The 14,954-nt window shown below is 51.1% G+C and overlaps 1 long non-coding RNA gene across 1 annotated transcript; it reads right to left on the bottom strand.

Annotated features, from left to right (window-relative positions):
• Nucleotides 1-2,969: 2,969 nt before the first annotated feature.
• On the bottom strand, nucleotides 2,970-12,713 carry LOC149127723 (uncharacterized). Its single transcript, XR_016229857.1, has 4 exons — nucleotides 12,384-12,713; nucleotides 4,919-5,034; nucleotides 4,407-4,516; nucleotides 2,970-3,291 (listed from the first exon to the last, which is right to left on the bottom strand). It is a non-coding gene; the product is annotated as an uncharacterized LOC149127723 (long non-coding RNA).
• Nucleotides 12,714-14,954: the final 2,241 nt, after the last annotated feature.

Raw genomic sequence — 14,954 nt, 5'->3', positions numbered from 1 at the left:
TCAAGTCTTCCTCATAGGTGGCAGGGATTCAACTACTTGAGCCATCACTTGCTGCCTCCCACGGTGCACATTAGCAGGAAACTGTTGGAGGCAAAAGAGCCAGGACTCCAACCGGGCATTCTAATATGGGATGCAGACATCCTAGGCAGCTTCTTAGGTGCTGTACCAAACACCTGTCCCAAGGATTTTTATTTATTTATTATATTTTTTTGAGAGGCAGAGGGACAAGGACAGCAAAGGCAGAGAGAGCTCCCTTCCACTGGTCCACTCCTCCAATTGCCTGCAACAGTAGGGCTGTGTCAGGACCCAGAAATTCAATCCAGATCTCCCATATGGGTAGCAGCAACCCAAGCACTTGAGCCACGACTGCTGTCTCCCAGGGTCTGCTTTAGCAGGAAGCTGGAGCCAGGAGTCAGAGCCAGGAATCGAACCAAGCACCCCAATGTGGGAGGGACATGGGCATCCTAACCATTAGGCAAATGTCTTCCCCACACAGGATTTTGGAGATGACTAAAAGAAAAGATTTACGACACATGCTGTGCTCAGTCAATAAAAGTTCTTTTTCTTTGCCCCATCGATCCCCCAAATAGTCCTGGCTTGGAAGACTTTTTTGCCACAGGCTACACTAACTAGTTTGGTATTATTAATCACCCAGATTTCATTCAACACTTTCATTCATCATTCTAAAGAACACAATAACATGTCATTTTTGGCACCTGTCTCTGGGGAGAGAGCTGCTTTTTGTCACAGATTATTTTCATAACCGGCCCTCTACCCTCACATAACACAGTCCTGTCTGCTCAGATCGAAACTGGCAGGAGCCTCGCTGGTTTCACACTTAGCACCAGGAAGCCTCTGTCGGTCGCTTGGGAGCCAGAACAGTGCCAACGAGAAGTTTCTACTTTGCTCCCACTCAAAGGACACTGCCAAGAAAAGGTGGGAGGGCTGCCTGCTCAGGTGGGGCCTTCAGAGACAAAGTGGAGGTGAAAAGAGGCGAGGATGTGGCACGGTAGCCTGTGAGCCTGGGGCACGGGGCAAGGGCGAAGGGGAGCCCCCTATAGAGCCAATGGACAAACCAGCTCGCAGCCACCTGCGACGTGCTACCTGCACACGGAGCCTCGGAGCTCCACAGCGTTTTCACTGTGGCTTTGACCAGAAAGAGGATTGCGCCCCACCACAGCTCGCGCTGCAGTCTGAGTTGGTGCTGCATGCCTAAGTTCAATTTGCAAGGAAAACAACTTGCAAAATCATGAACTGCCTGTTCGTTTAGACCTCAAGTTCCCAAGTTTCCAGCCAGGGACTAGGGACCTCACTGCAAACAGTACGTATTAGTTAAGACACAGTTGAGGCTACGAAGAAAAAAAAAATATAGGAATGGAAGTTTACTTTGCTGGTCTAACAGTCTGAGCACAAGCTTTCCAGGACTGGCATGGAGCCCCATAGCACTGGGGAATCAGTCGCCTCCGATCTCGTGGTTTTGCAATTCTCAATACATGGCTTCTGTCTTAGGAGGCTGCTTTAGCTCTCACTATCAGGTCCACTTTCCAATCGGCAGCAAAAAGAAAAAGAGCAAGAGAGGACACGCTCCTTTCTTTGAGAAGCACAATCTAGAAGCTCCACACATCAATTCCAATTTCAGCTCCTTGGCCAGAACTTAATCACATAGTCACGTGGTCATCTAGCTGCAAGGGAGGCTGGGAAGCGTAGTCCTAGGCGGGCAGGCATGAGTCCAGGCTCGCATATCACCACAGAGGGAGAGACGATTCCACCAGGGGACAGCTAGCCCTCTCTGCATGGAGGACTTGCAGGAGAATAAGTCAGTAAATCCTGCCAAGTCTACGGCCCAAGTCTACGGTGAAGGCAATGCGATGGTGGAGCATAAGCCCACCAGTCCATTGCAAGGGACAGCCAGCCTCACCCCAGGTGACAATACCGTCATGGAAAAACTCAGGCCTGGTGTCCAGATCTGCCCGTTGGCAAAAGAAGTCAGAAATTAACATTTTTGAGAATACGAAATCTTTCGGTCTAAAAATACTTGTCTTGACACCATGTGGTTCAAATGTATCTACAGGCTGGATATGGCCTGATAATTGCCATGCAGGGCCCACATCAGACTTGATTTGCATGAGGGTGCCAATCGTGCTCACCTCTCTGCCCGAGATGCAAAACTACTGAAATCCAAAATTGGAGCTGAGAGGCAAATAGGATTCGTACAGCGCGGGGGCCCAGACAAACCCATGCCCGTGAGCAATGTGTGTGCTTGGCCGATGGCCCCTGAAGCCAAAGGAAACTGTGAGGCACGAAGCACTTCTTCTGCCCTCAGACACTTACAGGTGTGGAATCAGGTTTGTCTCTGAGCTGCCGCCAGGGAGTCAGGTGCTGGAGGGAACCCCCCTGTCCCACGCGTTAGACAGAGAAGATGTGGGGGCAGCCATGGAAACCCCTGCCACGGGGAGTGCTATGAACTATCCCCTTCAGGGTCTACCTCTGTGTTTCCACAACACTGCCCACACTTCCTGGGGGCTGCTCCCAGCCATCGATGGAGCACAGCACAGGGGCTACCCCATCGGTCGGCTCAGCCCCAGGCCCCCTCACAGGCCCAGCCAAACCTTTCCTGCGAGCACGCTACAGTCTGAGAGTCTCCCACCCAGCCCTCCATCCTCCATCGTTCCTCGGTTTTGCCCTCTTACATCTCGTGCCTATCTGATGCCGCCCTGGCATCCGCTTCTGAGTGGACCCCAGCTCACACACGATGTTAGTGACAACAGCAGCAAGTCTGGGGGCCGATGGCCTGCCAGGTGCCGGGTGTGCACAAGCACAGCGCCGAGAAGCAGGTGAACCAGCCTGGGTGACAGACAGACGGCATTCTCCTTACCCAAAATGGGGGGCACCAGAAGTGCTTCGGACTTGGGATTTTTTTTGCAGATTTTGGACTCTCTGTATACGCATAATTAAATATCTTAGGGAAGGGACCCAAGTGTAGACGTGAAATTCATTTATCTTTCATGCACATCTCATACGCATAGGCTGAAGGTCATTTTGTGCCATATTTTCAATAATTTTGTGCATGAAACAAAGCGTGGAGACACGGAAGCATCAGAAAGCATCACCGTGGCTTTGCTCAGAAGGTTTCTGATTTTAGACGTTCAGGCCCCGAAGGCTCAGTTCAAGGAGCACATGCTGTATTCTGGGGCCACTACCACCTGTGGCCTCTTCAGAAGGATCCTAAGGCAGGTCGCGAACGGCTGTTCTGCTGGTTTCACAGTCGGGAACCGAGGTCAGGTCACCCTCCTGGAAAGTGACAGACATTCGCGCTCCAGTGTATCTGGCTCCAAAGTCTGGCTGCTCGCACAGCAAATATTGGTGAACTCTCCTTCCCGTGTCTGCTATATTCAAATATCTCCATCTACCATCACGCGAGTTTCTAATCTGAGTAGCGCCTGTACAATTATTTACTTCATAGTTTTCTTTAAATGAGCCAACTTTAAAACATTTGAATCTTTTTTTCCTGAGAGGAAACATATCCCTAAAATAGATGGCAAACTGCTATCTCTCACCGTAAACTAAAGGTAATCCAAAAAATAATTTGTGCAGAACCAAAACAATACCATCCGATTCTCCTCAGACACTATCATAGCCCTGAGCTAGATACTAGAGCTCACTAATCAGAGGTCTGGATCATTTCGCTGTGGACCTTCTGTCTAAGCAAGTGTTTGGTGTTAAAGATGTCCCGGCTTCCAACCAGGATTTTGTTGTTGTTGACAAAGCCTGAAAAGGGACTAACTTGGTGCGTGACACCTCCCTAGAATCCTCATGGGAGTCAGTTTTGGGAAACCATGACTGATGTAAAAGTGGAGATCGCCCATCGCCATGGGGGGGGGGAGGGGGATCATGTACAATTGTTCCTCACCCCCGAAAGAAAATAAAGAAAGTCAGGTTCACTGCTTTTCCACCTCAGCAGCTTCTCGCGCACAGCATTGTGCCCTGCGCTTTATCTGCAGGGTACGATCTTTTCAAAAGTAGAACCAACGGGAGCCTGCAGCAGGAGTGAACCCTGCCTCTTGGGCAGGTGTATCCGGTAGAGAAACAAAACACGGCTCTGTGGTCAGGCTGCCGGTGCGCTGGAGTTCAGCACGTTCACAAATCAGCCTGCCTGGGAGGGGGCTCAACCACACCCACCAGCGTGGGGCCTCTGCAGGCACCCCCCCGGCCTCTTTGAGGTTAGAAGACAGGGCCAAGCTGGAGTTGGGCAATGTCCACGGACAAGGACACGCACCTCCCCCCAACCATGGGTGCTGCACTGACCCCAAAACTGCCTGCAACAGATCACAAAACTTGGCTTCAGGACATTTCAGGAAGTCCTACCCTCACTGTCTAGGTTTTAACCCAGAAAGAAAAAAACCAACCTCCAGCCACTCTGTCCACTCCACAGTGCTTTGAGCCCAGCGAGAAGATGGGCACACCTTTATGTGTCGCTTGCATTTGGCTTGGCGAGTGGCTGGCAAATATATCAGATCTGGAAAGAGAGAAGGGACTGCGAGGCTGTGGCGGGGAGGTGTGCTGGGTGCTGCATTTGTCCTCACACAGTACCGGTCGGTGCCCACTTTGCAGATGCAAACTCAGAGTCGGTAGGAGCTGCCGGTGTCTGACGGCGAGCCCCTGGCAGAGTCCTCAGCCTGTGCTTCCCCTGAATAATTCACCATCTCCAGCAGAAGGAGGAACAATTAACATCTGAGTGCTAAACACCTTCACTGACTTACGCCATTCAATACTGAAACCACTATGAGGTTTATACACGTGTATCTATCATCCCCCCTTCCACCAATGAGGAAATCGAACTACAAAGAGGTTAAATGTCAAAGTTTACCCAAAGCAAGCATCCATGCCCAAGTGGTCTGACCCCCACATTCAAACTCACAACCACGACGCCGCCTTCTGAGTCACACAGACTTGAGTTCAGGCCCAGGTTCTCTCTGCCGGTAGATGTGAGCCCTTGGGCAAGGCACGTGACCACCCTGGCCCCTGCTTTCACACCTGTAAAGGGAGCATAAAAATAGCACTGACCACTCAGGGCTGATAAGAATAGAAGCCAAGAGAGCAATGCACATCAAGTACTGTACATGGTGCCTGGCATACAGCAGGAGCTCTATAAATGCTATGTCTTCAGCAGCGTAATCACAGCCTGAAGATTGAATTGCTCCCTCTCTATGAGCCATTCTGGAAAGCTGTGCTCTGCTCTGCTGTCATGGTCGACCTCCACAAAGTCTCCCATTTAACCTTGTCCACCGCTCTGGGGAAGGGAAGTGCACAGATGAGAACAACTCGTCTTCCTGCCCCAAGTGGGAGACACATGGGAGACCTGGTGGGAGCTCCTGGCCTCAGCCTGGCCCAGCCCCAGTTGTGGCAGCCATCTGGGGAATGAATGAGAAGATGGAAGCACTCTCTCTCACTCTCTCTTGCTCTCTCTTCCTCTCTCTTGCTCTCTTTTCCTCTCTCTGTCTCAGAGGACTTTTGAGGACAGTGACCACACCTCGGAGGTAGAGGGCAACCCAGAGCTGGTGTCCTACAGGGTGCTCCAGCTACATGGTGTCGCTCCCCCACTCACGGAGGAACGACACTGGACCCTGCACTGTTCTCTTTCCCCGGCCCTTCCCGGGTTTGCTGCCAGTCCCACCTCCCGCCTCCACAGAGGAGCGGCACACCACCGGCCGGCTCTCTCAGGGGTTGCTCAGATGTTCCTGGTGCATGTTGTCTCTCTCCTCCTTTATAGTCCTCTTCCACCAATCCCAACTCTGCTGCCCACACGCCGAGCACGCTGCTCTCCAATCAGGGGCAGGATCAGCTCCTGCAGCTTGTTAGTCGAATTGGTGAGGCAGCTGTGTGGAAGTTGTTTATTCTCTCTCAGCGCCACATGATGGGAGATCAGGTGCACAGAATTAGTCCTAGCAGTTCCAGTAATTTAGTCTAGTCTCAGTTGCTCCCCACACACAGGACCTCTGAGAACCAGTGGCGAGCTGAAGATTTATGCGTGCTTCGGGGCCTTTTAGACAACAAATCCTCTGGCACTAGTGAGCTGAGAAAGAGTGGCCATTCTTTGATAAGCACCATAAAGTCTGCAGAAATTCCGCATATGATGGTTTTAGACCGCGTCCACGAGTTCTTCGTCGCTGCCCCCATTTAGAGGTGCCTTCCGATTCCCTTACCCAGCAATATGGACTGGACTTCGTGACACCGAGAGACTCAGTACTGGGACATGGAACCGGCTTTTGCCTGGTTGCCTCTCCTGGGGTGCTTGCTCTTCAGTGCTGGCTGCCATGGCTGGAGGAAGCCCAAGTGGCCATGGAGAGGCCAAGTACAGATGTCCCAGGCCCTCCGTGAGAGCAGCCTCATCAGGGAGACCCCAAACGAGAGCCTCCTCCAAAGCCCAGTCACCAAGGAGCGGCTGTTGTGTTGCGCCTCTGCGTGTGTGATACAGTCAGAAAGGGGGACAATGTACAGCATGCACGGCCTACGTCCCCACATCTGTGGGCTGCTTCACGTCCCAACATAGGATGACGCTTAGGAACTATTGGCTTAGCACTTAGTTTTGTGATACATAACACATGTTTGTTAAGTGCTTACCAAATGTTTTTTATTATTCATGGTAATCACTGCATTTCTTTAAAGCGACTCTGTAATAAGAGGCGGAATATAAGCTACTTCACGTGTTCTCCGGAGGGCGGAAAGCTACACAGAACCCTTTAGCTCTCTAAGTCATCAAAAATGGGGGTGCCTGGAGTGGAGGTTTGGTGCAGTGGTTAAGCCAGCACTGGAGATGCCTGCATCCCATATCAGAGTGCCCAGTTCGAGTGCCGGCTGCCCTGCTTCTGATCCAGCTTCCCGCTAATGAGCACCCGGGGAGGAAGCAGGTGATGGCTCAAGTACTTGGGCTCCTACTACCCATCTGTGAGATCCATATTGACTTCATGACTTTAGCCTTCAGGTTGGCTCAGCTCAGCTGTGGGCATTTGCAGAATGAACCAGCAGGTAGAAGATCTGTCTCCATCTGTTTCTCTTTCTGCCTTTCAAATAAAATAATTTTTAATGGGGAATCTTTAGAATGAATTGTCCCTGAAGTCCTCTTGGAAGAGAAGCAGAGCCTTGATCCCCAGGCAGCTCCAGCCCCCCAGCCCCTGAAATAGTAACATCAGCTCTGTCCCCACACACTTAGGCAGTGCCACGTGCTTTCCAGGAGCTAATCTCGTCCTTAACACCTGTGGAAGTAAAAAGTAGAGCCCCCAGCAGCTACAAAACCTGGTAGCTGTATAAATGTTAATACATGCAATATTTATGCAAACACATACACACAGGGTGCCAGTACTGGCTGTGGGTATTTAAAAAAAAATTATTTCTTTGAAAGGCAGAGTGACAGGGAGAGGAGGGGAGGAGAGGGAAAAGGTGAGGAAGAGGAGAGGAGTGGAGAGTAGATCTTTCATTTGCTGGTTCATTCCCCAAATGGCCATAATGGCTAGGGCTGGGCCAGACAAAAGCCAGATTCATTTGGGTCTCCCACATGGGTGCTGGGCCATCTTTCTCTGCTTTCCTAGGCTCAGTAGCAGGGAGGTGGCTTGGAAGTGGAGCAGCCAGGACTCAAACAGGTGCCATATGGGATGCCAACATTTCAAGTGGCAACCTAACCCCAGTATGCAACAATACCAGTCCCTGACTGTGTGTCTTGAACAAATCATTTAAACTCTTTGTGTCTGTTTTTTCTTCTCTGAAGTAAAGACAATAACACTACTTTCATCATAGCATTGCTGAACTATAAATGAGCTTAAAATACTTAAAGCAAGAGAATATAGCACACTCAGTGAATATTGGTTCTTACAGTAACCATTGTGTGTGCGTGCAGAACCCAGAAGAGATGGGAAAGAGTGACGGAAAGATTTCCTGTGCTATCTCTGGGCTGTGCGATCATGAATGCTTTCTATTTTCTTCCTTATATTCTTTTATTCTTTCAAGATATCTTATAATGAACCTGTATTTATTTTACTAACTTTTTAAAACACCATGCCATTGAAAACTGTCAGGGAAATCTAAATAGAAAAGAACAAGTGGTTACTGCAAACATGGTAGGATTGCAAATAACTTCCAATTTTAAATTTAGTCTGTAGTGTTCAATATTTTAACAATGGATGTAATCAGTGAGAACTTCCCGGTCTTGGAAAAATGAAGATGGAGGATGAACTACTGAACAGCAAGATGTTCCGGATGCAAGACATTGCAGAGTTCATTAGCTGGAGATCTGAGAGGGCTGATGCAGTCATGGTAGGCTGCTTGGAGGTGGTGGTGCTGGAAGCAGACATGGGAGGAATGGTTCCACATGTTTCACATACACACACACTCACGCTGTTCTGAGCTTCAGCTACGCTGGTGCTGAGGGAATGGAGACCATCCCTGTCACCAGGAGTTTACGTCCTAATGTGCAAAGTACACACGTAAACACATTGTCTTTCCATTTAACACAGCAACTGTCCACAGGGCACCACACACAGGATTCAGCATGAGCCGGGCACAGCCGTCAGTCCATCGGCATCTTGGAAGTGGAGTGTCTTGGGAAATGTCATAGCTCTGGCTTCCGTAAAAGACACCACTGACTGACGGCTTAAAGCGCAGGTGTTTATTTCTCACAGGTACAGAAGCTGGGAGTCTATACCCCAAGGTTCACTTTCCGGCTTGCAAAGAGCCACCTTCTTACTGTGTTCTCACGCAGGAGGCGAAACCAGTGTGGGGAGAGCTCTGTGACTCCTCATCTTCTTAGCAGGGCACAGATCCCCTCATGAGGGCTGCATCCTTGTGCCCCAATGACCACCCAGAGGCCTGACCCCCGGATAGCCTCACATTAGGGGTTAGGATTTCACCATTTGAGTCTGGGGGCATGCATTCGTGGCGAGGGAGGGGCAGCCCCAGGAGTAGGAGGCCTGGCATCTTCAGAGGCAGAGAGAGCATGAACAGGACCAGGGGTGTGAGACGACGTGGTGTGTGCAGAATCCATGGGCAGTTCGGTGCTTCCAAGAGAATACTCTTCAAGGCATTAGTGTTCGGTGCAGTAGTTTAGATGCTGCTCGGGACACCTGGATCCCATAGTGGAGTGCCTGGGTTCGAGTCCCAATTCCACACTCAGTTCCAGCTTCCTGGTGACGTGTGCCCTGGGAAGTAGCAGGAGATGGTTCAAGCACCTAGGTCCCTGCTGCCCATGGGAGTCCTAGATTGAGTTCTGGGCTCCTGGCTTCAGTCTGGTCCAGGTCCAGTTGTTGTGGGCATTTGGAGAGTGAATCTGCCTGTGGGTGATCTCTTTTTCTGGCTCTCTGCCTTTTAAATAAGCTAAATAAATACTCAAATTTTTAAAAAGGAATATGCTTCAAACGTCTTTTCTCCCCTAAAGAATCCTTTACTCAAACAAAAACGATGGTAGGTGGGAAGGCAGTAGACTCAAGGCGGCTGGTTGTGTAGGGATGCTGTGCCCAGAGTGGCCCACGGGGCAGGCCGTGGCACCTCAAGCTCCTACAGGTCGGGTTCAGGTCTTGGAGAGATCGATGTGATTGGCCTTCACCAGGTGTGCACTGGGGTCTGTGCTCACCTGTGTGCTTTGTGGGTAGGAGTGGCAGCACGCGATGGAGGTGTCCTTATCCAGGGAAAGGACCCTAATCCTCATCCTGCGGACCAGGGCAGAGGCTACAGCCAGGAAGGAGGGAGGCCATGGAGACACTAAAACCACTGCTGATTTCCTAACACTCTCAGGAGACGGTTCTCCTCCAGCAGAGGGCCTGGCTGCCCAAGGCGGAGGTCAGCCCTGGTCAGGGATCTCCTGCCCACCTGTCCCTCACACTCACCTCTTTCCCAGCCATCTCATCAGCCCAGCAGGATCAAGGCCTATTTGCAAGATGAAGACAAAGAGATAGGTGGCTGTAATAGCTTATCTTAGGGGTCAACTTGGCTAGCTCATGGTACCCAGATATTTGGTCAAACAACAGTCTAAAGGTGCCGTACATATTTTTTTATGGGTGAGATTAACATTTAAATGAGTAAAGCCAAGGGCACTCGATGGTGTTAAGTCTCATCCGACCAGCTGATGGGCCTCAGAGAGAGAAGACGACTCCTCCGGGGAGCAGGGCTCTCTGCCTGCAGGTGCCTTCGGTCTGCAGCTGCCACACCGGCTCCTCCATGGGTCTCCAGTCTGCTGACCTTCCCTGAGTCCACAATCCACTGGGCCAATTCCTTACACAGATGTGTCTTAATGGACGGACAGAGAGACAGATAGGAACAGATGACCACACATACAGATACACAAAGGGTCATCCAAGAGTTGGTAGAAATGCACATTATGAAAACACTGTGCATAGATTCAAAATTGTAACTGAACCAAGTGAAGCATCTCCTAATTCCATTTCCCCATGAACCACTTAAAGGACACTTGCCCAGATAGGACTAGATGGATCCCATTGGTTCTTCTTCTCAGGAGAGCCTTAGTGCCACGGCTCGTCCCATTGGCAGGTGGCTGGGGAGGGAGCTGTGGGTGGAATGCAGTGCTGAGCTGTGCAGATATGCTGACCCCATTCCACCACACTCCTCCCCCAGTGTGGTGTTTGCGCAGAGGATGAGGCCACGCTCTTACCTGGCATGGCTCTCAAGACATCTCCTCTCTGCTCCAAGTCTCCCAGTGATTTTCTTTAGCTGTCCAATAAACTTCCGATGACATGGCCTAACACTCAGAGATCCTTGGGCCCTGGATTCCACTTTCATTTCTGGACATCCGTCTCTGGATCGGTGAATCCATTTCTGTAGCCCTGAGAGTCGCTCTGTGCCCCAGTGAGAAGTACATCTGTGTCGTTTGCCTTGTGACTTGCAGGCCTGCTGCCAGGAAGGGTGAGTTCCTGCTCTTTGGGCTTTGGGCTTGTCCACAGAACTGGCATTGCCCGATAAAATGGCATCGGGCATGACTTCAGCCCAATATTAAATGCACGTGTGGTTTGGCTGAACAGAGGGCAGGTGGTCCCTCATGAGGCAGGAAAAAGAGGGTAGAACTCTCACGAAAGTCTCTCCCCTTTTCAGGTAATTAGAGTAACAGCTGCCCTTCTAAACTCTTCCCTGGAAGCCCAGCTTCCACGCTCTGCGGCAGTGTGAAATGATTTCATCTTAGGCAGTGAAGAGCCTGGGGGTTTGAGGGTTTGTTAAATCCTTTGTGATTCGGGATGTTTACATTACCCACCAAGGGATTTCTTCAAACTGAGACTGTCTTTTTGGGGGAAAAATGATATCTTGCTTTATTTTTACTGTGTGACACAGTAACAGGAAAAAAAAAATCTTAACAGCTGGTGCTAGACTTCCAATGTGAGTGTGAAACGTCTTCTTTTGGGGCATAGTTTTAAATAGGGCACTCGGGATGGCAAGCGAGACCCTGAGACACGAGAGAACAGGAGGGGGACGTGAGTGATGGCTGCACTGTTCTGCTTCAGGAACAAGTAAGAGTGTTGGGGGGAACAGAGGGAGCGAGCGGAGACCCAAGGAGAGCGAGAGGAGGGGAAGAAGGCTGGGACCCAGGCTGACCGAAGCGTGCAGGCCTCCAGCGGACTCTCGCCAAGCCCCGTCGCCCCTGCTTGCATGCTTAGCACGTGTTCCAGCTCTGCACCTCCCAGCCTTGTTACAGACCCTATTTCCCAGACTCTGCTGCACCCCGAGGGACCATGTGACTGCGCTCCTGCCAGTACGAGCTGGAACGGGCAGCACAGCTGCTTCCTTAGACAGACGTGTTCTGGCCTCTGCTCCCCTTCCGATGGGTGGTCTGGCCCAGCTTTGCCCATGCAGACAAAGACACAGCCAATGCCAGGGCAACAGTAAGGACACCAGACAGAGGAGCCGTGGTTTGGGGACAGGCCACTCAGCCCGGGGTTCCTTCTCTCTGAACGCAGGGCGCGAAGACAAAGGTACCAGTTTGTTGGGGATGGGAGAGCGGATATTGTTTCTAGCAGCTTAGCCTAAAATGCCACTCATGGCAGGAACTACCATGAGGCTTTTGAAAACCAGAGGTAAATCTTTTAATAAAATTTGCATTTTCTACATGATAAACCTTTTGACTTTTGATAAAACCTGTTGGAAGCATAAAGGCCTTGTGGGAGTGAAAGCCTTGGTGAGGATTTGAACACATGAATTTGAAGGGGTGAGGGTGGACATAGTATTCAAGGCCGTGTTTGAGATGCAAGTTGCAGCAGAACTACAAATTAAACTGGGGTCACGATCAATGGAGTTCAAGGTATTTTTGCAAAGCCAGGCCAGGAACAACACTTTCCTGGAGTTTCAGGCTGCCTGGACCTGCCCTGTGTCGCCTCCCGCAGTGAACAACTCACCATCCCATCCACCCAGGGTGGGCAAGAAAGCTGCAGTCCGTCTGTCCGTCCGTCCGTCCGTCCTTCCGGCGCTCCCTCGACTGAGCAGCCGGTCCCCCAAGCGTGTCGATTTCCCGGAAGGCGCTCTCAGAGTCCTCGCTTCTCCTCCTCCCGACTGCCAGAAGCTCACTTCAAGCCACCGCACCGGCCTCTGCCTTGGCATCCACACCTGTCTCTCATTTGTCTTATCAGCAGCCAAAAAGTTTTCTCCAAACCCAGATGCAATCATTGCTGTCCCTGCTTCTTCCGCAGCTTCCCGCTGCCCCAAAGTCAAGTCGACGCACCTGCCTCACCTGCCCCATGCGCTTCCACTTAACACACTCTGCCGGCTCTCTGAACACCAGCTACATGCGCTCCCATTTCTAAAACAGAGCTCCCTGCCTGTGAATGCTGTTCCTCCCCCCACGGCGGCCTCTGTCCGCTGCCTGCCTTCAGCCAGCCAGCTCATTCATCCAAAAGCATCACCATCAAGCTCCTGGGACGTGCCCAGTGCCATGGAGGGGCCCCAGTGGGGGTCATGAACCCTATCAGCCACCTGCTGATGTCCTGGACCCTTCTCAGCCAAAGCTTTTTAGAAACAATAAAATAAATTCAGAAGATTATAAAAGAAACCAAATGGATTGAAACTTATCAAAATGTTTTTAAATTGTGATACAGTAACATACAGGTTTCTTGACTATGATATTACATATCAAGATCTAGCGGTGGGTCATAAAAATACTGTAACTTCCTGTTAGTGATCAGTGTAATCGTGTTTCCAGGCAGACACAAAACTGCAGTGTGTGAGGAAGTCCCAAGTGCACACCCTACTCCCATGGTTTTTTGTCAACACTTATGATGGAAAGAAACGCTAAATCTAGGCAGTGAATGAAAATAAAGTCATCCTTTTTGTTCCTAACCAAACTCACAGATTCTATCCACAGACCCAGAACCTTCCCAGGATTAATGGGATCTGGGGAATGGAGCAGGAAAAGGAGCTCACCTTCTAGTTGGAGCAGGTTGATGATACCTATGACCATGCCAGATTGCGATGAGTTATTTAAAGACAATAAACAAAATAACCTCAGCTGATAATGAGTAGTGTAAGAAATCAGAGATTAGTAACCCGGGTGATTGATTAGAATGGGCCTGCAGAAGGGGGCCCGGGGTGACACCCCAAGAAAGAATCTGGAAAAAGCCAGGGAAGAGGGGGCCCCAGGGGCGGGGACAGTAAGCAGCAGTTCCTGGCATGGAAGGGGCCAGGCACAGAGGCTGGTGTGAGGTGGAAAGACCCCCTGACAGGAGAATGGAAGGGACCACATCCTCTGCTAACCAAGGGTCGAGGATATGCTTGTGTCTTTCCAGAGAATGCGGGACAGCCCATTTGGGTACCAGCTAGAAACATCAAGTCTGCACCTGACAGCCAACCAGAAGCAGCTGAACAAGACTGAGAGTCCGCCTTGTTAGCGGATGCACCTGCCCTATCATCCTACCCTGAGGAACTGCCCATAGCCACATCCATTACTGTTTTATACCCTCATTAGCTCTGGTCAGCCACTCAAATGGCCCACAGCCATTCCTGATTAACATTGTTCCTCATTCCTACCCCTATCTGAGCAAGCACTCCTGTGGTCACCGTTTTGAGCGCTGGTTAGTCAACGGGTAAGATCCCCTGGGGGACAACCTAAGACTGGCACAGCCGCGTACGGAGACCACATGGAAACAGGGTCAACAATGGTATGGCCAAGAATCATGCCTCCCGTTGCTCAAAAATAAACGAAAAGGGGGAAATGTGGTGGAATGAGAAGGCCATGCCAAGATGGCCGCTGGCAACAGAAACTGCCTGGCAACAGGCTGTGATTGGATGGTTTCGGAAACCACATGACAGCAGAGTCTGCCTGGCAACAGGGTGTGATTGCTTAGGGCATAGACCACCCCTTGACTGGATTGGCTGCCTTGGCTATACAAGCAGCTGTAGCAACTGAAATAAACAAGTCTGCAGGCTGCTTGCTTTGGGCCTGCTTTCACCTGACTCCTGGGGTCTGTGTGGTGACTCCATGCTTCTTGCCCCCACCACGCTCCTCCTCCCAGAGACAAGTCCACAGCAGCAGGTGTGGACGCGTGCAGTGCCAGGGGACGAAGTCCTAGAGGCAGGTGCATGCGGTCCTAACCTCTGGCAAGGGAGGCTTCAGGTCTCTCCCCTGGAGTAGCCAGGCGGCACTGACCAACACCCAGGGTTATCCTGTGTGGATGACAGCACCAGAGGGACAGCAGTCCCTGGGAGCTCTCCATGGCTCGCGAGTCACTGCTCTGATCCTCTCACCACGAAGGGCATGCTGTGAGGGTCCTGGGGCCCCTAGGGGGTTAAGCCTGCTGCTGGAGGTCGCCTGGGTGCTACGGACCAGCTTGGTCTCTAGACTGAGCGGTCACCCTCCAAAGCCCTATTATTTCCACACACCCACCCCCACCCCTTTCCCGCCTTTGGTCTGTGGCTAAAGCCCAAACCACTTCAAATCAAATCCACCCACCTCCCCGCTGCTCAGTGTCCCCGAA

Source organism: Oryctolagus cuniculus, chromosome 2, assembly GCF_051225735.1.
Source record: "Oryctolagus cuniculus isolate XC-2025 breed Fujian yellow rabbit chromosome 2, ASM5122573v1, whole genome shotgun sequence".
Taxonomy (NCBI): domain Eukaryota; kingdom Metazoa; phylum Chordata; class Mammalia; order Lagomorpha; family Leporidae; genus Oryctolagus; species Oryctolagus cuniculus.
The sequence above is the reverse complement of the archived record's forward strand: the minus strand, read 5'-3'. Positions and strand labels throughout refer to the sequence as shown.